This window comes from Apium graveolens, chromosome 10 (assembly GCF_009905375.1).
Source record: "Apium graveolens cultivar Ventura chromosome 10, ASM990537v1, whole genome shotgun sequence".
In the NCBI taxonomy this organism is placed as follows: Eukaryota; Viridiplantae; Streptophyta; class Magnoliopsida; order Apiales; family Apiaceae; genus Apium; species Apium graveolens.
Genome location: NC_133656.1, coordinates 33,479,048 through 33,504,037, shown reverse-complemented (window position 1 = coordinate 33,504,037; position 24,990 = coordinate 33,479,048).

Below are 24,990 nucleotides of genomic sequence, written 5' to 3'. Positions count from 1 at the left end.
CCACATAACTCCCCATTTCTCATGGTCCGGAGTTATCTCAACAACCAATGGCGAAATAACCAGAACAAATAGTTATTCGCTAATCTCAATTCAAAGCTTCACTGTATAGAGTAATTTATAACGAAATGTAAAACCATTTAACTATTCTGAACTTAGAATAGTAGGGAAATTGAAAGAATAAAATTCGGAGTCAATATCACTTGAATGATAAGTAAAGATATAAATACTTGCATAATATAATTCGAAATAAATGTCACTTGAACAATAAGTGAGGTTAGAGTACTTGCCTGGTATGCTCGATAACCTCTTACTATAACTCTGCTTATAGTCGCTGGCTACTATCTCTGTCTAACACTTGACCGCACTCCTTGCTACTCAATTCTATAAACAAAGGACTATCTTAATTGAAAGAACCAAACTCAATCGACGTAACTATATGTCTTAACATCTACCCGATCATTTATAACTAAACATGTCATTTTAAAACTGTAAACATATAGCATACATATCACGTAACACATAATCATGGCATTCGTATAACACGTAATCACATATTTCATGTAACACATAAGTCAGATCATTAAAAGATACGTCTCAGGGCGTTCAGAACTAAAATCAGGTCAATATTAGCATTTACCGATCAAATACCGACTCAAACTGATGCAGAAATCAAATGACATTGCAATACAAAAAAATTAGGACTCAAAAGTATTTTTATTGAAAGCGCAATATTTTTCTGAGTCTGTACGCGTTCGTTTCGTATTTAATGGACGAATGGTTTAATTATTATGAATAAAATAAGAAATAAATGGAAATAAATCAATTAATAATAATATTAATTGATTTTTAAATACCAAAATATGATTTTAAAAAGCCTAAAAATAATTTTTAGAAATTATTTGAATTAATTATAAATAATTTACATTTATTTAACTATTTATAAATAAAATTAACTGATTAAATGATTTTTAATCAATTAATTGAATTCATAAATAATTAACTAAAATAAATTATAAATAATTAAATCAAATTAGATTTTTGAAAATAATAAAAGAAAATAATTTTAGGAATTTTAAATAATTAATAATTGATTTTTAGAATTAAATAAATTGATTTTTGAAAATAGGAAAAATGATTTTAATAAAAAGTAAAAAGAAAAATCAGAAACGTTTATTGGCATTTGGGTCATCCCCTCCAGTGGATCGAACAACGGGCTGTGTGGTGGGGGAACGGCCGGAAATTCAAGAGCGCTCGACGGAAACTGGAAACGATTCCAGAATCCGGCGAGCCTCCCGGAATCCGGCGCTGCCCAGCAACCACACCACAGCCCCGAATCATAGCCAAAATCGATGGGTTTTTATACCAATCGATCCCAATCTTTCCGAGGAACTCAACTGCAACCATATTAACCTCCAACTTCAATCCAAACAACAACTCCGATCAAATTCGAACATTTTTCGGTGAACCAAATCGGAAAACCCTATTATAACCAAATCAACACCAAAACTTGAGTTCTCAGTATCAAAATGAAGCCCAGAACAATTATAAACTAACCCAATTGTAATAACCCCAATTTTTGGAATTTTTGAAACCCTGATGAATAGTAACTTTTGCTGATGATGCTGATTAAGGAAAATTATCAGACCACACGATATAGGAGTATTGTTATGGAAATTCTAAGATCGTATTAGTATTCCATAAAGTAAATAAGTGTATGTAAAGATCGTCAGAATCCAAATTCGAACACTTTGATTTTTCCTGAAAATCCACCAGATACTGAAAGAATTGAGTATAAGGTAACATGATTAAAATGATTTAAATTCAAGGATTATAAGAGAGGATCATAAAAGGAATATAAAATATTGAGAAAGGTTTAGGGGAACCCAAGTAATAAGATCCCGGGTATGATCCCTCAAACGATAAACGAGAACGAAAGTTAAGCGAACCGTATAACAGATAAGCGGTCATTAACCAAGTAATTAGGGGTTAATCAAAGAGGTTAGTGGATGATGATGTCATCACATAAGGAGAAGACATGTGGCAAATGGATGACATAAGTAGGGTGATGTAAGCATGACAAAGTGGGAAGGATTGGTTGGTTGATTGTGAGCCACACATTTTTCACCATGGTAACAATTAATTAACAAACAAAAGATATCAACCAAGCCAAGGAAAATTCATAACACAAAATTAGAAATTGACTTTCCATTTCCAAGAAGCAAGCTCTCGGCCCTTCCTCTTTTTCAAGAAGAAAAATTGCAAAAATTCAAACTTCACTCCATAAACAAATCCAAGGTAATTTCCTTAGCTTCTTGATGATTAGATAAGCATATCCTAGGAGTTTAAGCTTCCAATTCTCCATGACTCTCTGTAAGGCATATGTCATAGCATATTTGTACATTCGAGGATTTAACTCAACTCAAATAAGAATGTAATAAGTAAATAGTGGATCTACCGTCAAAGAGATCTCGCAAAGTAATATCTGTCAAAGGATTCAGAAAAAAGGTTCATCTACAGACTTGAGGAATTAATTCACTGGAAGAAGTTCAAGAAATTGATCAAGCCTCAGTGATATAAATCAAGGTTGTGGATTTAATCAAGTGACAGAGATCTCGTCAGGATATCAAAGAATTACAAGGATTTAATCTGAAGAAAATCAATTATCAAAGTCAAGACATGAAGAAACATCACGGAAGTTAGTCACTCATGAACCAGACAGTACATCGAGTGTCAACATTGAAGTGGTGGAATTGATTCATAATTCTCAGTGATTTTCAGAAGATTTTCAGAAGAATGGTTGCTGCTCAGGATTAGTATTAATTCTCTATTAATTAATTAAGTCATATAATTTAATTAAGAAAATAAATTATATCTGCAAAGATTAATTTATTTATTAATTGAATTAATTGATTAATTAATTCAGAATTAATATTAAGAATTTTTAGAAGTTTAGTTGGATTAAAAACAGTCTTAAATCAGCAAGACAATTGAAAATGAACTAGCATGACAATCTGGATTGTCATACCGATTGTCATGCCAAGTCATTTCAATTGTCATACCAAAAGTTACACTGAGAGGAGGATTGTCTTGCCAGTTCATTCTGATTGTCTTGCTAGTTCAATCAATAGTCTCACCGAAAGTCTTGCTAGCTCAATGGATTGTCTTGTTGAGCTAAAAGGATTGTCTTGCCAATTAAATAAAAGGTTGATTGATTACAAAAGCAACAGAAGCAGCCGCAGAAGAAATATTTTATCCTTCATCTGCAAACTTCAAGATCATAATTTCTAGTTTGTAAAGTTAAATCCAAACCACTAGAAATCTTTATCTTGTTCTTGTGTAACTATCTAGCGGATCAAAATCCCTAGAACTTAATCTCAAATTGCGTTTAGCATTTGAATCTTTTTATTGCAAAAATAGAAAAAGTTCATGTCGAATTTATTCTAGATTTTTGATAATTAATTTGAGATTAATTCCTTGTAATCGATACAGTTGTTGTAACACCTTTCAAGTTTAATAATATTCTTATTTAACTTAAATTTTGTTTCACATTTTTATTCCGCATTTAATTCGATTATTTGGTATTGTTTGTACTCAACCCCCCTTCTACAAACACATTGGGACCTAACAATTGGTATCGGAGCCTTCTAATTAACGAACAAATCAAGATCCTATACTTTTGTGATTTTTCAACTCCTTGAATTTTTATTTATTCAAAAATTCATAATGACTTCACAAAAAGTTGGAACCGTTAAAATTCCACTATTTGATAAAGAAAATTATATCATGTGGAAGAAGAAGATGTTCTTGTTTTTACAAGTTGCAAATCCCAAATATCTGAACTTGTTAAAGAAGGGTCCAAGAACTCCGATGGTTATTGAACCAGAGGTGATAGAAGATGATGTTGTGATTACCAAAGCTAGAACATATCCAAAAGAGCCTGAGGATTTTTCTCCTGCTAAAAAAGAAGAAGCCTCCTTGGATGCCAGCCTTCAGATAATTTTAGTTGATTCCCTCGATCCCTTGATGAACAGACATGTGATGAACTGTAAAAATTCCAAACACATCTGGGAAACTATTGAGGTGATTAATGAAGGTATAAAGGAAGTTAGGGAGAACAAGTTGGAGATCCTAACCTCTGAGTATGAACATTTTAAATCCAATCCAGGAGAAGGAATTACTGAAGTGTTTGAGAGGTACAATGCATTGGTCAACAACCTGAACATAAATGGAAAATATTATTCAATCAGGGAGGTCAACAAAAATTCCTTTTAACACTGCCAACTCATCTTGAACATAGAATCACTGCCATAAGAGAAGCTAGAGATCTGAGTGAGATTTCTTTGGATAGACTCTATGGTGTGTTGAAAACCTATGAGTTGGAGCAGAAGAAAGTCTACGGGAAAGATAGAATGGTCAGCACATCTACTGCTCTTGTAGCTGAAGGTCAACAACAACAACAATCTCAACAGTCGGAGAGAATGGTACAGTTTTCCAAGGCTGAGGAAAATATGATAGTAGCAGAATATGATCCTCCTACTACAAATCAATCCGGCGATGATTTTTATTCCTTGGAAAAGCTGGAGCAATTGGAAGATGAGTCAATGGCCCAAATTGTCAAGAGATTCTCCAATGTCAGATTCAAGAGCAATCCCAAGTTCAAGTACAAGTCCAACTACAACAGATTCCAGACATGTGGATCTTCATCCTCTAACACCAGTAGTGGGGGATACAGAACATGGATGGTTGATCGGAGCACCATTAGATGTTATAACTGCAATGAGTTAGGACACTTTGCCATAGAATGCAGGAAGCCAAAGCAAGTAAGGAACAACTCTTATGATTCAAATCAGAAGAGTAACTCTGAAAGGGCTTACCTGCAAAGGGAAGAAGCTGGGATGATACTGATAGTGAAGATGAAGAAGATATGAATCTTGCTCTTATGGCTATTGATGGAAAAGCTTCATCGTCAAGAAAAGAGGTAAAATTTACTGATGCTGAATTAGTTTATCATCTAGGAGGTTCCTTAGATTGTGCTCGTCATGATAATGAACTGTTAAGTCAGCAGATCAAAGACCTTGAGAAAGAGGTCAATGAATTAAGACTTGTGCACATTAATCAAGACAAGTTAAAAGAACAAGTATCTTTTCTAGAGAATAGAGTTGACTATTATAGACAACTCAAAACTATTCTCAAAGACAAGATCACCGGTCTTGAGACTAAGGTTAGAGCCTACTTCAATTCTTGTTCGAAGGCTAAAGAGTTCTATAGTAAGCAAGCTGTTAATCAAACATCTGGAATAGGTTATGATTACAATGCTGCTATTGGAGAATTAGGCATAAACTCCCCTCCTCATGTCTGTGCTAAAGGGAGGGAAGTACCACATGTGCTTAAGGGTGTTGATGAACCCCTCTATAAAGCATCAATTGCTGAACCATTTGATGCGACCTCTTCTATTATTCAAGAAGAAATACGTGCTAAAGATCATGCTAATGAGAAGGTTGTTTCCGAGTCAAGTGTGTCGAAAGTTCCAGTCAAAGTTGTGAAAGCAACTGAGACTAACTCAGACACACATGAGTTGGATAACAAAAATGCCATGTCTACCATACATAAATTGCCTGCTGTTAATCACTCTCATAAAGCATGTGGTGTTGCTAATTGTATGTCTTGTGCTTTCAATTTGATGTATGCTTATGTTAGGTCACACACACACTGTAGAGGGGGTGAATACAGTGTATAGTACACTCAAATCGAACTTTAAGAACTTAAGTAACAGAAAACAAACTTTATTAAAACAATAAACTCTGTTACAGTATGGAACTGTTACCTCTCAGTGATGAACAAATATCACGAGAGCTGCTAGGGTTACAATGAATATTCTTCTCGAATAATGATAACACTTATAGTGTAAACCCTATGTCTGTGTTTATATACTACACAGCTACAAGATAATCGCTAATTGATATGGAATATAATTCTGCTTCCTAAAATATATGAATCAGATATCTTTTCTTCCAAGTATTCCATTCTTCACGGAATTCCTTCTTCATGCATATCTCTTCTTATGTTTATCTTGATCTTCTTTCCTTTAATCAGCTACTGTCCTTATCTGATCGTCCTTCAGGACTTAAGTTCTGATATCTATCTTCTGATGATTATCTCCTGATAACATAAGTACCGATATCCTTAAGTCCTGAATTCCAGTATAAGTACTGATCAACAGTTAAGTACTGATTTATCCTGTTCAAGTAAGATCTGAAATCTAAACATAAAACATATTAGCCATGACATTATCAAATATATCTAACAATCTCCCCCAACTTGTAAATTAGCATAATATACAAGTTTAACAGATATTTGATGATGTCAAAAACATTAAGTACAAATGCATGAGAATTAGACTAGATAACTACAACTTACAGTCCTTAAAGCTTTACCAATATTCAACTTCTGATAACAACTTCAGTCTGTACAAATATCAGAATTTAAGTAGTTGTAGATCTTCGACTTGGTTTCATCATCTTCTGATCTCTCTGATGTCAGGAGTTGTTCTGAGATAGTTCTTCAACAAACATTTCTCAGCATATCTGAGTTCATCAATCATTCTCCTTTTGACATTTTTAAGCTCTGCAGTATCTTCACCAGTTTGAAAGATTGCAGCTCTGAGATCATTGATCTTTGCTTTTCTCAACTCCTGATCTAGTCTTATGACATAAGCTTTGTCAGACTCCAGATTGAATTCAAGTCCCTTAATACCAAGATATGTTCTGATCTGTGCAGTATTAGGCTTCATATCAACAATATCACCATTGTGATCTCTGTACTTTGGAACATATGTGATGTCAGACTTAACAGAATAAAGCCTTTTCTGTCTCTGAATCTGTTCTTTTAAGTAGTTTGCAGTAGTCCCTATTATTCTGTCATCCACTTGAAGTAAGAAAAGTACATGCTCCAATTCTTCAAAATACTTCAATGGAATGGCATTTTGTCTTATATGATAAACCTTACCATCTATCATGAAATACAACATGATGTATTCTTTCAAGTAGGTATGGTAAACCATCTGTATAGATTCCAGTTGATTCAATCTCTCAGGAGTTGCTCCAATACCTGGTTCACTCAAGGAAGTTAGATCATTGGTAGTGTTGTGTACTCTTCTTTCATCAGCACTTCCCAATCCAGTTTTATCTCTTGCTTCCTTTCCAGTAACTACTCTTGCTTCAAAACCACTTGTAGTAGTCTTCAAAGATTGAGTCTGTTTTGCTTTAATGAATCCTGGTAGGAGTGTCTTTGGTCTATCTTCTGATATCAAGTTAACTTGAGCTGTGTCAGAGGTTACTTGCTTCTTTTGAATATCAGAACTTACAATTTCTTGACTCTGAACAACTTGAGCCATGTCAGAGGTTGTTTTGAGAACTTTTCTTGAAGTCAGAGCAAGATCATCCTTTTCATCAGTAATTTCTTCATCCTCAGGAGGTACATAAACCTTGATAGGTTCACCAACCTTTTCTTTACCCTTGGATCTTGGATCTATCTGTGGTTGTGATCTAGCCAATGTTGCTTCAGTATGTGTCCTTTCTTTGATCACAATACCTTTAAGTTTTGGAAGTGGCTTTTTACCAGAAGCTTCAGATTTAGATGTGACTTTCTCTGATTTAAGTCTGGCTTCTTCTTCCTTTAAACTTTCCAAGTCCATTCCTGGATTTTCTTGAAGAAATAACCATCTTGACATTTCCTCATCAAGATCTAAAAGTTCATCAGAACTTAACTTTTTACCAGCAGCAGAACTTATTCTTTTCCCAGTATCAGAACTTGTCCTGTGACTAGCTTGTCTTGATGTTAACCTTCTACCTTGACTATGACCGCTACCCATTCCAGAGTATCCTTGGTCATCATTTCCATCATCCTTTCCTTGCAGTGTCTTGTTAGTTTTGCATTTGGACTTAATTACCTTCTCCCCCTTTTTGGCATCAGCAGGTAGTAAAAGAGAGATAATTAATTCCACTGAGGATTGGATTTCATTTAGTTGTGATTGCTGAGAAGCTTGATTTTTCAGAATTTCATCAATCTTAGCTTGTTGATGATCTTGAGTCTTCTCAATATAAGCAATCATGTCAATGGTAGGTTGGAAGAACTTTTTCTTATCAATTTTCCAAACTTGTTCCTGTTTGATAAAGTTCTCCTGAATCTTGTGTAGCTCTGCATGAGTAGTTGAATGAAGACCTTGTAAATGTTTAGTACTCAATGCAGTGACTCGAAGCTGGGTTTTAAAATCATCAGAATTTAACATTTCATCAGCTTTAGTCAAGTGCTCAGCAAGATACTTGTCAGTTGGAACACATGAAACTGAGTTCCATTCCTTAGTCCACTCCTGACCTGCACGAGTTTCACTCCAAGGTACTGGTGCTTCTCCGGTAACAAACTTCTTAACCAGTTCAGACTTAGGAAGAGTCTGTTGAGGAGTATGTCCTGAAGGACCTGCTTCATCAGCATCTACAGTTGGAGCAGCATCACCAGTATCTCCAGCATTTGCAGCATCAGAACTTAAAGAATCAGTATCTTCTGATAAGACAACAGTGTGAGTAGCAATGGAGGCTTCAACATCCTCTAATTGCTGATCTTGTTCTAAGTTCTGATCAACAGCCATATCTTGATGCTCACCTAAATTCTGATCATCAGCATCTTGATTCAGAGAAGGTGTTGTTGATAACTCTGGAGTTTGAACAGCATCAGTAACAGGTGTTGTGGAAGGATTTGGTGCTGTTGGAGCTTCTAAGAGAAGTACTGCAGGCACAACCAAGTTTTGAACATCAATATCAGCACTTGTGCCTGGATTAACAGAAGACACAGAAGGTGTGTTAGCCTTTTCAGAAACAGCTTCCTGAGATGGAGTTGATGGAGAAGAAGTGACTGGAGCAAATTCCTTGTCTTGTGAGATCAGAGATTCCTGATCCCCTTCCTTAGCTGCTTCCTCTTCATCATCTGAAACTGGCCTATTTGCCCTCTATTTCTTGTACTTCTTTGTTGATTTGGATTCCTTGGGAGTTTCAGGAACTGTCATTCGTCTAAGCCTCTTGAGAAGCCTAGAACCCCCAATTTCAGAATCCTTCTGAGAAATCTCTTTCTCAGCTTCAGAAACAACAGGTTCTCTAGAAGAAACCTGTTTCTCAGAATCAGATTCATCTCTCAATGCAATCTTCCTTCTCTTTTGAGATGTTTGAGGAACATTCTTTGTCCTCTTTGGCTTGGAAGATGAAGGCTTCATAGTAGGTGCTGAAGATGAAGGTTGAGCAGTCTGTGAAGTGGAGAGATAGGATTTGAGATATGTTCTGAGGGTAGGTTGAGTAGAATGAGTGGTAGGTGCTGGGGATGATGGTTGTTGGGTGTTTGTGGTTGGTTGGACATCAGAGTAAACAGATCTATAAGTATCAGGATCAGCATTTACTAGGATCTGTTTTACAGACTGAGGAATCTGTAATGGGCTAACCACTATTTTCTTAGTATCAGCATTTACCAGATCATTAAAGTAGCATTTTGCAACTCTAAAAGGTGGGGTTGAGGAACTGACTAATTGAGGTTCATCAGTACAATAAGTGTAAATAAGTTGACAGAATCTAGCAAAATAAACAACATCTCTATCCTCTATCATCCTATCCCCAATAAAACCAATTATTCCAGTTGCAAAATCAAAATGAGTTTGATGAATAATAGCATACCCTATGTGCTGACTCAGAATTGGGATAGCATCAAAATTCGAACATTTGTTCCCAAAAGCTTTGGTGATGCAATCAAAGAAGAAACTCCATTCTCTTCTGATATTAGCCCGTTTCAACTGTCCAAGTTTTGTCAGACTCTTTTCATATCCCAATTCAGCCATTAACTCCCGAAGTGCTGAGTCCTCTGGAATTGAGAAAGTACAATCTTCTGGAAGATGTAAAGCCCTGCGTACTGTACCAGGAGTGACTACAAAGGATGAATCACCCACTTGGAAGATAATACTGGGAGTTCCACGTTTACCACCATCATCAAAAAGTCCAGTCCTCCAAAACCTCAGAACTTGTTGGCTTGAAAAGAATTCAGGTTGTGTTAATGCATACCCAACCTCACTATGTGCAAGAAGATCTTGCACAAAGTGCAATTCAGATGGAGCTTCAGTGTGATCAAGAACTGCAGCATAGTTGTTGGGGACAAACTTAGCTCCATCAATGATTAAATCCTTTGGTGCCATGTGAAAAAATTGAGATTCAAGTATGCCTGTTAGGTGTTTGATATAATGTCTGTATAAAAAACCAACGTGAGAAATAAAGAGAAAGAGAGTAAAAGTAAGGAGAAAGATAAAATATGAAGAAAATAAAAGATTAAAGAAATCTTCTCTCTGTTGTACTTATACTCTGAACAAAAATGTTACCGTTGGAAACCTGTCAGACATGCAGTAATAACGGACAGTTACTGGGCTCGAGAAAACAGGAATCATTACTTATCCATTTGCCTAGTTTCAAGGAAAAACCGTTCCATTTATCAAGAGAAACAGTTTTAATTCAAAATTTAAACCGTTATCACTGATTGAATTATTTTTCACTGCATCATTAATATTCTGAAAATAAATCACATGAAAATGACCAAGATAAATTAGATAAGTAAGTGCTGAAAACGAATCAGAACTTAATATAAAACAAAATTTATATGGTCATCAGAATATCAATCAGGATTTATCAACACAAGATAAAATAACTCAGAGACAAAATCTTGAAGTAAAAATAACTTTCATTAATATATCAAGACAATACATTCATGAAATGGAAATTACATCAATACTTATACAAGATTTTCCCTAAGCTTCTAAACCTAACATCAACAGCCTTAGTCCTAGCTAAGAAGCCTGACAAAGCTGATGATGAAGAAAAACAAGAAGAAGACGAGATTAAGTCATCTTCTTCTTCCTACTCTCGACAAACAGAATGGCGAGTCGGATGATTCGCTCTTGCTGGCGAAGACGATGAAGATGAAGTTCTCTTCGAATGGCCACCAGATCACGTTTGATAACCTCTGGAAATTGAATCCAGAGATTGTGAGGAATGTTGGTGATAGGGTATGGAGTTGGAATTCCATTCAAAAAGACATGCACAGTCTCATCACCATAATTGTAGAACCAGCCAAATGCAGCCATTTGTGATGATAAATGAAAAACGAGAGTGAGTTTGTGATAAAAGTGTGATGGGAAGGCTGATGTGAAGTGGTTGCTTATATAGGCAAGAGAATGCCAGGAGACGCAAAGAAATTGAATGCTGACAGGTAGAATTAATTCTACCTCGTCTCCCTAGACTTTGAAAAAGAATAACATTCATTGGAAAGAGGAATCATGGTTTAAAATGCACAAGAAACAAGAAACAGTGGACTGTTCAAGTACGAATACCATTAATCCTAATCATAGTGACTATTAATCTTCCACTTCAACATATTCTAGTTCGAACTGAGACTGTTACCAAATTTTATTCACAAATAAGCCAAGTAAAGGATTAGACTGAGAAATCAGAATTTAGACCTATACCAGAACTTAACAGTCATCAGAACATAATTTCTTAACTCGAAAAAGGAATGCCCATTTTAGTAAATCCTCATACAAGTTCTGAGTTATAGACTTCAGAACTTAATCATCAGAACGTGTAACTAGAACTTGTCCTCAGAATTTGTGCAAAGTGACACAGTGACTGTTTATCTAAAATAACATAGACCACCACAGTAATTTTCATCATTCATATGGAGTGATTAGTGTGTGTATTAAGCTAAATAACAGACAAAGAGTAAAGTCAGATTCACTTCAGGACATCTTAGAAATAAGGCATAATTAAAATTTTGCTAAAGAGCTGTCATTGTCCTGAAACCTACTGATGAATGAGTTCATGCTTGAGTCCACCTCAACTGTTTTGTGCTAATTTTATGCATCTTTTGAAATTCTATTTTACAGTGGCTTCTCAGTGTAAGTGAGTCACGACTGCTTATCAGAATTTATGCTATTATCAGAGTATTTCTCCAGTAATCATAGAGTGTGAAAAGTCACCAAGAAAATATTTTGCTTTTCTAATGCATATTTACTTAATACCAGCAATGCACTTGGGTCGTCCCTTCCACATTTTTACTCTAGATCTCAAAGGAGTACCTGATTTTATTCTTTGATCTTTTTGCTTTTTCTTTTGATAAGTGAGGTTTATCAGCACTTAGTACATTCAGTAGTTTTACTACTATCAGAACTTAACAGATGAGTAGCATTATTCTAATTTGTGACTTAGTAATAAGATATACAAAGTAAACTCAACTAAGCTCAATTATCAGAATTTGCTAGTGTCATAAGATTTCCACTGAAAAAATTACTTCTTACATGGAATCATTTGTTTATTGAAGACTACTAGGTCAGTATCTAGCACAGTTATCCTCATAGGATTGAATAATTACTTAAACAGACATATCACTTATCAGAGTTGAGAAATATATATCAGACAACAGTCAGTACTTAAAAACATTTATCAATTAAGCACAGAATACACAATGAGATTAATTCTGTAAATACTGAGCATAAAGTCTGATAACACAGAATAAGACTAAGCAGATTTAGAGAAAGAACCTGAAACCATTCCAAGTTCATTTACCAATCTTGTAAAAGTAGCTTCACATAGTGGTTTTGTGAAGATATCTGCTAGTTGTTGATCTGTGGGAACAAAATGCAATTCCAATGTACCTTCATCCACATGTTCCCTGATGAAGTGGTACCTGATGCTGATGTGCTTTATCATAGAGTGTTGAACTGGATTACCTGTCATAGCAATAGCACTTTGATTATCACAGTAAATAGGGATTTTGAAATATGTTAACCCATAATCCAGTAACCGATTCTTCATCCAAAGAATCTGTGCACAACAGCTTCCTGCAGCAATATACTCTGTTTCTGCAGTTGATGTGGAAATTGACTTTTGTTTCTTGCTGAACCAAGAAACCAATCTGCCTCCAAGAAATTGGCAGCTTCCACTTGTGCTTTTCCTGTCAATTTTGCAGCCTGCAAAATATGCATCTGAGTAACCTATTAGTTTAAAGTCTGATTCTCTAGGATACCACAATCCCAGATCAGCTGTTCCTTTAAGATACTTAAAGATTCTTTTCACAGCTGTTAAGTGAGGTTCTCTTGGATCTGCTTGAAATCTTATACAAAGACAGGTAGCATACATGATATCAGGTCTACTAGCAGTTAGATAGAGTAGAGAGCCAATCATACCTCTGTAATCAGTAATATCTATTGATTTACCAGTATCCTTATCCAGTTTTGTTGCAGTGGTCATGGGAGTGGATGCACTTGAACAATATTGCATTCCAAATTTCTTCAGCAAGTTTCTGGTGTACTTAGATTGATAAATGAAAGTGCCTTCTTCATTCTGCTTGACTTGAAGGCCCAGAAAGTAGCTAAGTTCCCCCATCATACTCATCTGATATCTTGACTGCATCAGTTTGGCAAACTTCTTGCAAAGTCTGTCATTTGTAGATCCAAAGATGATATCATCAACATAAATCTGGACAAGAAGTAAGTCCTTTCCATGGTTGAGGTAGAATAGTGTTTTGTCTATTGTTCCTCTGTTGAATCCACTTTCCAGAAGAAACTGAGCTAAAGTCTCATACCATGCTCTAGGAGCTTGCTTAAGTCCATAAAGTGCTTTATCAAGCCTGTAGACATAATCTGGATGTTTGGAATCTACAAAGCCTGGAGGTTGTTCAACATATACTTCCTCCTCCAATTCTCCATTGAGAAAAGCACTTTTCACATCCATTTGAAAGACAGTAAACTTGTTGTGAACAGCATAAGCCAAAAATATCCTTATGGCTTCTAACCTAGCAACTGGTGCAAATGTTTCATCATAATCAATTCCCTCCTGTTGAGAATATCCTTTTGCGACCAGTCTTGCCTTATTCCTTGTAATTATGCCATCACTGTCAGTTTTGTTTCTGAATACCCATTTTGTACCAACAACAGATCTATTCTTTGGTCTTGGCACTAGGGTCCAGACTTTGTTTCTTTCAAATTCATTTAACTCTTCCTGCATTGCTTGCACCCAATCAGCATCTTGAAGAGCTTCTTCAACTTTCTTTGGCTCAGTCTGAGAGAGAAAAGAATTGTAGATACATTCATTTGAAGTACCTGTTCTAGTTCTGACACCTGCATCAGGATTTCCAATTATCAAATCAGGTGTATGTGATTTTGTCCACTTCCTTGCAGATGGAAGGTTGTCTCTAGAACTGGATGCTCCCCCATTATCCATGCTATCTTCATTTTCATTTTCTGATGCTCCCCCTGAAACTATGCTCTCTGAGTTGGAGTCTTCAGTATTTAGATTTTCAGCATTATCAGAACTTGGCTTATCAGAACTTGACGAATCAGAACTTGAAGAGCCAGATGTATGTTTTGATGTTTCTTGAGCTGTGGTAGGATCTTGAGTATGCTCCCCCTGCATAGGTGCATCTTCCTTTGACGTAGTTACCACAGTTTCAATAACATCAGAGTTTAATCCATCAGAGTTTACAGTATTAGGACTTAGACTGTCAGGATTTTCAGTATCAGAATTTGAGTCTTCATTTTCAAATCTCAGCTGATCATGGTCAATGAAATCTTCAAGACCAGTAATCTTCTTGTCATCAAAAGAGACATTGATAGATTCCATGACCACTTTTGTTCTCAAATTATAGACTCTAAAGGCTTTTGTGGAAAGTCGATATCCAACGAAGATTCCTTCATCAGCTTTTAGATCAAACTTTGATAGCTGTTCAGGATGAGTCTTGAGAACAAAACACTTGCATCCAAATACATGAAAATATTTCAGATTTGGCTTCTTTTTCTTCACCATCTCATATGGTGTTTTTCCATGCTTGTTAATGAGTGTTGCATTTTGAGTAAAACAAGCAGTCTGCACAGCTTCAGCCCAAAAATAGGTTGGAAGCTTCGCTTCTTCAAGCATTGTACGTGCAGCTTCAATGAGAGTTCTATTCTTCCTTTTAACAACTCCATTTTGCTGTGGAGTTCCAGGAGTATAAAATTACTACTTTATTCCATGGTTTTTACAGAACTCTTCCATTATCAAATTCTTGAACTCAGTGCCATTATCACTCCTTAAAACTTTCACAGAATCGTTGACCATTTTATCCAGATGTTTGACATGATCAATCAAGATAGATGCAGTTTCACTTTTTGTGTGCAAGAAATACACCCATGTGTATCTGGTGAACTCATCCACTATGACCAACACATACTTCTTCTTTGCAATAGACATGACATTTACTGGACCAAATAGATCAACATGTAGTAGATGATAAGGCTCAAGAATTGATGATTCAGTCTTGCTCTTGAATGAAGATTTTCTTTGTTTGGCCTTCTGACAGGAATCACAAAGACCATCAGGAGCAAATACTGACTTTGGCAGTCCTCTCACAAGATTTTTCTTGACCAGTTCATTTATATTGTTGAAATTTAAATGAGAGAGTTTCTTATGCCAATTCCAGCTTTCTTCAATTGATGCTCTACTCATCAGACAGATTGCAGAACCATCAGTACTTGTTGAAAGCTTAGCTTCATAAATGTTACCACGTCTGTATCCTTTCAGAACAACTTTGCCTTTAGATTTACTCACAATTTCACAGTGTTCTTCAAAGAAATCAACATGATAACCTCTGTCACAGATTTGACTTATACTCAGTAGGTTGTGTTTAAGTCCTGAGACCAGAGCTACTTCTTTAATTATGACATTTCCAAGATTGATATTGCCATATCCCAATATTTTTCCAATGTTGCCATCTCCATAAGAAACACTTGGGCCAGCTTTCTCCATAAAGTCTGATAGCAGGGCCTTATTTCCAGTCATATGTCCTGAACATCCACTATCCAGAACTAGAATATTTTTCCTGTTGCCCTGCAATCACAAAGACCAATAATTATTAGTTTTAAGGACCCAGACTTGCTTGGATCCTTTGGCCTTATTAAGTTTGTTAACATTTGCAGCGGATTTAGCATCAGAGTTTATGTTAACATTTTTCTTATCAGAACTTACACTATCAGACTTTGAATCAGAATTTACACTAGAAGGAACAATGGAAACTTTCTTCAAAGAAGGTTTTATTTGATAATAATCATAGTACAAGCTATGATATTCCTTACAAGTATAAATGGAATGCCATAAACTACCACAATGAAAACAAGGATTTTGTGGTTTGTATCTAACAGACTGACTCTTAACTCCTGATTTTGAAGGTAAGGAGTTAATATTCTTATTCTTCCTGCAAAAAGAAGCCAGATGGTTAGAACTTCCACAGTTATGACTTGTTTTCCTAGAAGCATCAGGAACAGGTTTATAATTATTGCTTTTATTCACACCTTCCTTTCCATTCCTATTTTTTCTAGGTGATTTTACCTTGTTTGCATTCTTAACATCTTTCAGCTTATACTTAAGCTGCTTCTTTGTCATTAAGCCTATGTTCACTTCAGCTGTCTTTTCCTATTTTAGTTTGTCAGAAGTTAATTCCTTTGTAACTTCTGATTTCTCATTTTCAGACTTTACAGTTACAAACTTAACAGGTTTTAACTTTGGCTTTTGCTTATCAACAGGCTTAATTTCTTCAGTTCCTTTATCATTCTTATCTTCTCCATAACCTAAGCCCTATTTCCAGTTTCCACTACTTAGCAAATTTTGAGTTGTTTTGCCAGAGTTAGTCCAAGTCCTGATAATCTCTCTTTCCTTTTCTAACTCAGTTTTTAGAGATTCGTTCATTTTTAGCACTTCATCCCTAACATAAAAAGCATCATCTCTATCCTTCTGAGTTTGATGGAACATGACTAACTCTTTTTCTAAGAAATCATTTCTTTTCTTAAATGCAAGATTTTCAGAAGTTAATCTTTCACATGTTAAAGTTTAATCTCTATAACTAACAAACATGGTTTTAAGATATCTTCTTAACTCATTAATATCATCAGTATGAAAAGCATAAGTAGTCTGAGGTACCTTTGTTTCAGCAGCTTCAGAACTGCTCTCAGCACTTTCTTTATCAGCATTTGCCATCAATGCATAGTTTTCCTCACTTTCAGAGTCTGAGGTGTCTGTCCAGCTTTTCTGCTTTGTGACAAGAGCCTTTCCTTTGTCACCCTTTACCTTCTTGCAATAAGGAGATATGTGGCCTTTCTCACCACAGTTATAGCATTTAACATTGGTGTAATCTCCTCTGTCAGACTTTCCTCCTCTACCTTCAGATCTTCTGAAATTCTTCTTATCAGAACTTATGCCTTTCCTGGAAAACTTCTTTCCCTTCCTGAACTTTCTATATGCAATCTTTGTGATTCCTTTCAGCATAAGAGCACACAGCTTCATCATCTCCTCATCAGCATCAGTCTCAGGCAAGCTTTCAGAATCTGAGTCATCATCACTCTCAGAACTTGATGACTCAGTATCATACTTTATGAAAAGAGCTTTACCCTTGTCTTTCTTTGAGGAAGCTGATTTGGGGGATTCTTCTTCAGCCTTAAGAGCAACTGTCCTTGACTTTCCTCCTTTCCTCTTGCTTCTTTGTTCCATCTCAAGCTCATGAGTCTTGAGCATTCCATAGATTTCATCAAGAGTTGTTTCATCAAGATTGTAGTTATCTCTTATTGTCGTTGCCTTCAAATCCCAGCATTCAGGAAGAGCTAACAGGAACTTAAGGTTTGAATCTTCAAGATCATACTCTTTATCAACCAATGACAAATCATTCAAAAGTTTGACAAATCTATCATATAAATCATTCAATGACTCATTAATCTTTGAGTCAAAGTGTTCATACTCTTGAGTGAGTATTGTCTTCCTGTTCTTCTTAATTGTCTCCGTTCCCTGACACCTTGTTTCCAGAGCATCCCATATCTCCTTAGCAGTCTTGCAGTTGATTACCCTGTTTGACATTACATTATCAATGGCACTATACAGTAAGTGTCGTACCTTGGCATCCTTAGCAATTGATGCTATATCTTCAACAGTATAATCACTCTTCTCCTTTAGTACGGTCTTTGCTGCTTCACCTGCAACTGCAACAGCGAGCTTGGTTGGTTTGTGAGGGCCTTCCTTGATTCTATCAAGGTATTCTGGATCTGTTGCTTCCAGGAACATGGTCATCCTTACCATCCATATGGGATATTCAGATGGTCTCAGTATGGGAACTCTGATGGTCTCATACCGACTCTGAATTTGTGTCTTTGGTGGTTCCTCAGTTTTGGTAGGCTTAGTTGGAGTTTCTGTGTCCAACATGATTATGTTTGGATCTTTAACTGTATGTGTGTTAACAGATAGGCTCTGATACCACTTATTAGGTCACACACACACTGTAGAGGGGGTGAATACAGTGTATAGTACACTCAAATCGAACTTTAAGAACTTAAGTAACAGAAAACAAACTTTATTGAAACAATAAACTCTGTTACAGTATGGAACTGTTACCTCTCAGTGATGAACAAATATCACGAGAGCTGCTAGGGTTACAATGAATAATCTTCTCGAATAATGATAACATTTATAGTGTAAACCCTATGTCTGTGTTTATATACTACACAGTTACAAGATAATCGCTAATTGATATGGAATATAATTCTGCTTCCTAAAATATATCAATCAGATATCTTTTCTTCCAAGTATTCCATTCTTCACGGAATTCCTTCTTCATGCATATCTCTTCTTATGTTTATCTTGATCTTCTTTCCTTTAATCAGCTACTGTCCTTATCTGATCGTCCTTCAGTACTTAAGTTCTGATATCTATCTTCTGATGATTATCTCCTGATAACATAAGTACCGATATCCTTAAGTCCTGACTTCCAGTATAAGTACTGATCAACAGTTAAGTACTGATTTATCCTGTTCAAGTAAAATCTGAAAGCTAAACATAAAACATATTAGCCATGACATTATCAAATATATCTAACAACTTATTTTAATGGTAAGCATGTTTCTAATGATAAGACTACTCCTCGTCAGCATGTGAATAATAAGAACAATGATAGGTCTAAGACTGCTAGTCCTTCTAAGGCTAGAAAGGAGACATTTATGCCTAAGCCTAAACAGAAATTTGTTAAGGCTGCTTATAAGGTCAAATTTTCAGTCATTGAGAAAGTTGAGACCATGAAAGTTAAAAATGTTGTTTTTCCTGACAAAGGACAATTCTACAAGTATGCCGGGCCCAACCAAGTTTGGGTTCCGAAGAAGGTCTAATCCATTTGTAGTGCAGGGCATTAAACAGGTGTAACCGGTAGTGTGGATTCTTGACAGTGGATCATCAAGACATATGACCGGAGATAGAGCTCTGCTATCATATGTGGTTGAGAAAACTGGCCCCCTGGTTACCTTTGGAGATAACAACAAAGGTTTATCTGAGGGATATGGCTGTTTGCAAGATGGGAATGTTATCATTGTAAATTTGTATATTGTGCTAGGTTATTATCAGAAAGCAGTATCTAACATATAGCACCAGTGACGAGACTTGAGAATATTACGACATATCAGGCACCTGCTGCACATTACACTTGGAATTGGACTCTAGTAAGATGTGTACAAGTGTATCATGGTTGGTGAGTCAAAAGAGGAAGTCAATGCACCACAGTTCATGGACTTTGTAGCTGCAGATCTATTGGACTATGCAATCTCTTCTTCACAGTCTCACTTCAGGTTGGTATGAACTAGTGTACTACTCAAACAATCGTCAAGGACATGGTATGACACTCTAACTGAAGTTACAGTTTAATATGAACTAGTAGAGTCGTCATATTAATAATTCTCTTATCACTAGGCACAAACATATTGTTTTATATGTGCAGTGAGTTTTAGGAGAAAATCAAACTTCTTTCTACATTAGTGATTTCTTATTTCATGTAAAATCCTTTGAAATCACTATTGTACATCATCTCTCTCAAAAGATTAAATGTATAATTTTCATTCATTATATATCTTAAGTATATTTTATCTCTCTATTGCCATATGTTCTGTGATACAGGTTCAGTCTCCAATGACTTTCTTTCATTGACAGTCATGAGGTTGAAAACCCACAACATCTATCCCAGACTGTAAAGACAAACACAGAAACAGAACCAACCAACACTCTCTTACCACTAAATGTAGTATGAATGAGTGTGAGGGAGATAGTGCCTTAGTGCACCACATAACGAAGCAACTGAAGTTAACCCAGTAGCTCTGTCTCCTACATAGATGAGTAGTATTTAAACCGAGGCAACTGCTAGCCCCCATACATCTTCTCAAAAAGATGTAATGGCTGAAAAGGCACAAAAACAGTTACTAGAGTCATTCTCTCAACAGGGTGCGTCTATTGAATTTTGCCTGTCGGCCAAGGCATCTGATGTAGTGTCACCACTTCAAACATAAACAATTCTTGATGCACAAGGAGAGGTTACACACACAAAGGATGAGTTGACGAAAACAAGAGTTTCGACCATTTTAAGGTCAGATTCGATTGTTTAAGGTTCATTAATGGACCAATTGCCTTTACAGGTGTTAGGAGAGGATACTGATCCAAAAGCCATATGTCAGTGGTCAGTGTTTACCTCCCCAGGCTTAAATCCCCTGGATGCATCTACGGATAGTGGATCTGACATAGGTGCAGATTGGCAACTTGTTGACAATGATTCAGATATTACCTAATGAGTCACAAGGAAATGTCTTCACAGACATTAGAAGGGAACCTTGATCTTTATGCTAAATTCTTGGGATCATTGTTTACCTTCCCAGAATTCAAATCTAGAACCCTAAAAGGGAAACTAATAACTTGTAAATTATGACTCAGATCCATCTGACGAGTTTAACAAGGATAGGGATTTTTGAACTCCCATTGCACCACATGTGACCTCCTTAAGGATGGGTAAGGTGATTTTTCTTGCAGGTACAACTGATTTTTGGAGCTATGAGTGGAGTAATACACTTGTGAGAATGAGTGTTGTTATGGATTAAAACTACTATATATAATTGCTGTATTTAATACTAAGGAACGTGAGCTCCAAGGCTCAATTTGAGTGCTCTTGTGTTTCGTGACTCAATCTGCCTTAACAAGATGCCTACGTACCTTGCTGATTGCCAAGGATCAAGTCAAAAAACGTAGTTCTGATTGGTGGGGGTGAGACCCCTTATATAGATGTTGGTGGTCCTTGAATTGGACTTGGTATAGGAGACTTGGTGGACAAGTCTCATAATTAGAATGGACTTTGGAGTCCTAGATAGTAGGAAACTGACTCCTTATCCTTTTAGGTCCCCTTGAGGCTTATCTATAAGGATTTATATCCTTATCAGGACTCTTCTCAACAGCTGATTTTTCCCTTATTAATTAATTACGAAATTAATTAATAATCAGGGCTTTTGGGCCTTTTTTATTCGACCAGACCTGATCTGGTCCATCAGGCTTAACCTTTCTGGTCTGAATATCAAACACCTTCTTATTGGGTCCAGCAGCCCATTATCAGGATTTATTTATCCCTATCATTTGCCCCCCAACTTTTGGGAAACATTGATTATGTTTCGCAGAAGTTAAGTCTATTCATTCCCTTACAGGGTTTCGTTCTTGCGTAAAGTGTGGAGCGACCTACACGTTTACAACGAATTTTTCCTTTTAGGAATTATTTTGATTTCCAGGAATTTTTCCCTTATTTCCGGGATTTTTCCCTAATTTCTGGAATTTTCCCTAATTTTTCTGGGATTTTTCCTTATTTTCCTGGGATTTATCCTTATCTTCTGGATTTTTCCCTAATTTTTCTGGGATTTTTCCTTATTTTCCTGGGATTTATCCTTAATTTCTGGATTTTTCCCTTAATTTCTGGATTTTCCCTTAATTTCTGGGATTTATCCTTAATTTCTGGATTTTTCCCTTAATTTCTGGATTTTTCCCTTAATTTCTGGGATTTATCCTTAATTTCTGGGATTTATCCTTAATTTCTGGGATTTATCCTGGTCTTCTGGATTTTTCCCTAATTTTCTGGATTTTTCCCTTAATTTCTGGGATTTATCCTAATTTTTCTGGATTTTTCCCTTAATTTCTGGGATTTATCCTAATTTTTCTGGATTTTTCCCTTAATTTCTGGGATTTATCCTAATTTTTCTGGATTTTTCCCTTAATTTCTGGGATTTATCCTAATTTTCTGGATTTATTCCTTATTTCTGAAAATATTAATATTTTTCAGAAATTATTTAAGGAATTTCCTTATTTTTTTATGATTTTCCAGGATTTTTCTTCCTTTTCTTTTTTTTTTTTTTTTTTTTTTTTATATAATTTTCGACCAGGAATCCATTCGACCAGGATCCTGGTCGAATTAGCCTTTGTCGTGCCTTGGTCGAAGGGAATTCGAGGAGGGTACATTCGACCTCACTTCCTGGTCGAACTTCGACCAGGATTTTTGCTTTGTATATTTTTTTTTTTTTTTTTTATATAATTTTCGAGCAGAAATCTTCGACTAGGAATTTTTGTCCCTTTCGGTCAGGATTCCTGTGTTTCTGACCGAATTAACCACCTTTCTTTGCCTTGGTCGAAGCTATTTCGAGCAGGAGTGTTTCGAGCAGAAGTCCTGGTCGAATTTCGGCCAGGATTTTTCCTACCTCCTTGTCCTTTTTTCGAGCAGGAAAGTTTCGGTCAGGATGTTGGGTCAGAATTCTATATTTTGACCGAATTAGCCACCTTCCTTGCCTTGGTCGAAGCAATTTCGAGCAGGATTGTTTCGACCAGGGTTTTCAGTTGATTTCTAGTCGAATGAGTCTTAATTCAGGTCGAATTAAGCTTATTTTTCAGCCCTGATCGACAAGATTTCGAGCTCAGGAGTTTCGATCAGGATTCCTTTGTGTTTCCTGGTCGAATTGGTCTTGAATTAACTTCTTGCATATATTTCTGTAATTTGGATTTGGGCCCTTAAACCTGGGCTGTATTCTTTTGGGCCATCCCCTTTCTTGGTATATAACCTGGGCCCATTTCAACTGGGTTTTGTATTTTTAACTAATTAGGCCCTTTTCTGGGCTGTTCTGACCTTGGGGCCCACTATCTTTATTAATCCTGGGCCTGAAAAAATCATTTTGGGCCTCAAATAGGGCTTTTTGTATTTGGGCCTTGGTACTGGGCCTTGGTACTGGGCCTTGGGTTTTTCAAGATTTTTCTAGAATTGGGCCTCATTTCTGAGCCCAAATTCCAAATTCTTCTAAGGTTATTCTGGATTCTTCCAGAATCTTCAAAAAAATTCAAATTTCTCTCAATTTTTCCAGGGATTTTCTGGATAATTCCAGAACCTTCTTATTTTTGGGCTCAAATGGGCTTTTTTGAGGCCCAAATCCCCTTATTTCTCCTATATATAGGTGGGATGAGAGTGTGCTTCTTCACACCTCTCATTTCATTTCTCTTCATCTCAAACTTCCTAATCTTCTCCTCTCTCAAACCACTCCTTTCTCCTCCCAAGTCTTTTCCAGTCTTTACTAGATGGCTGACAAGAGTTCTGAGAGGGCGGCCAAGATAGCCTCGGCTTCAAAACGAGGTAAGGATATCGAGATCCGCTCTTCATATATGTCTTTAATTGATATGATTAATACTAGGGGGGATGAATATCCTTCCACTGCACATCTCGACTCCTTTAATCACTGTAATACTTGGCATAACATAGATTTCAATAAACTAAATGCTCGTTATAACGTCCCTCCCCCCTTTAGACTAGTTCCAGTCTCTGGTGGTGACCGTACTTGCCACTGGAGGCCCGATACTCTCTTCATCTACACCGACGCCCTTAATGCTGGGCTTAGGTTCCCTTTCCATCCTTTTATCCCTCATCTTTTGGCTGACTTACAAATCAACCCGTGTCAGCTTCCTCCAAACGCCTGGAGGAATATTCTATGTTTTATGGTTTGTTGTCTTAGGGAGGGCTTTCCTCTTTCTGTAGCCATTTTTAGGAAAGTATTTCAATGTTACAATAGTTCTTCCAATATTTGTGACTGGGTTTATGTCAAACAAAGGCCTAAAAGCAAACATATTTTTAACAGCGCCTCTATTCCTGATAATAATCCAAATTGGAGGAATAGTTTCGTTGGGTTACGTTGGGAGAATGGCGACTGGGGCACGCTCTTTCGATCTTCCTTCGGGAAGGTCAGTGATGGTAGCCTCAAATCCATTCACTTAACTCCTGAAGAAACTATCATTTATAATGGGTTCACTCAGGATGATGGCACCACCACCAGCTGGACTCTTTTAGAAGAATTTTCCCTGATTCATGTGGGACTATCCTCTGTTTCTCAACAGGGTATTTCTCTTCCCTTCTCAATTTTTCTTTATTTCACGCATTATTAACATCACTTATTTTGTCTTTTGCTTTGTTTCAGCTGCTAAGGAGATTAACGAGGACAATGTCCCCTTGGTCGAGGAAACAACTAGGATGAAGAAAGCTCGGTTAGCAGGCCTAGACACCCGAGGAAAGGCGACAGAGCCTATCTTCTTGAGAAAGCACAAGGAGCCTATGGGGGAGGCTTCAACTGAAGGAGCTGAGGGCCATAATGCTCCTATCACTGCTGCTGCCCCTGCTGCTGCTGCTACAGGCGCCTTTCAGCCTCTCTGGGGATTCCGCCGAGGGGATACCGTGGTTGGTTCCACGAAGCATGCTTGGGATTGGTCCTACCATAGCGTGACTCCAAAGGACTTTACTGATGTGGTGGCCACCCCTGACCTTGAGAGGATTAAGCTCATGGGAGCCCAATCTCTGGCTTCGGTATGCCTTCTCTTTTTTAAACTTATTTCTCGTTCTTGTAGCACTTTCTTGCCTTATACTTTGTTAATTGTTTTGTTTCAGTCTAACGCCTACTTTCAAGGCGCTGTGAGGCAAGCCGAATCATGGAAGCGGGCTTCTGATAAGGCCGATAATGCCCTCAGGAGGCAGCAGAAGAAGTATGCTACCCTGGAGAAGAAGCTCAAGCGCAAGGAGGAAGAACTCGGA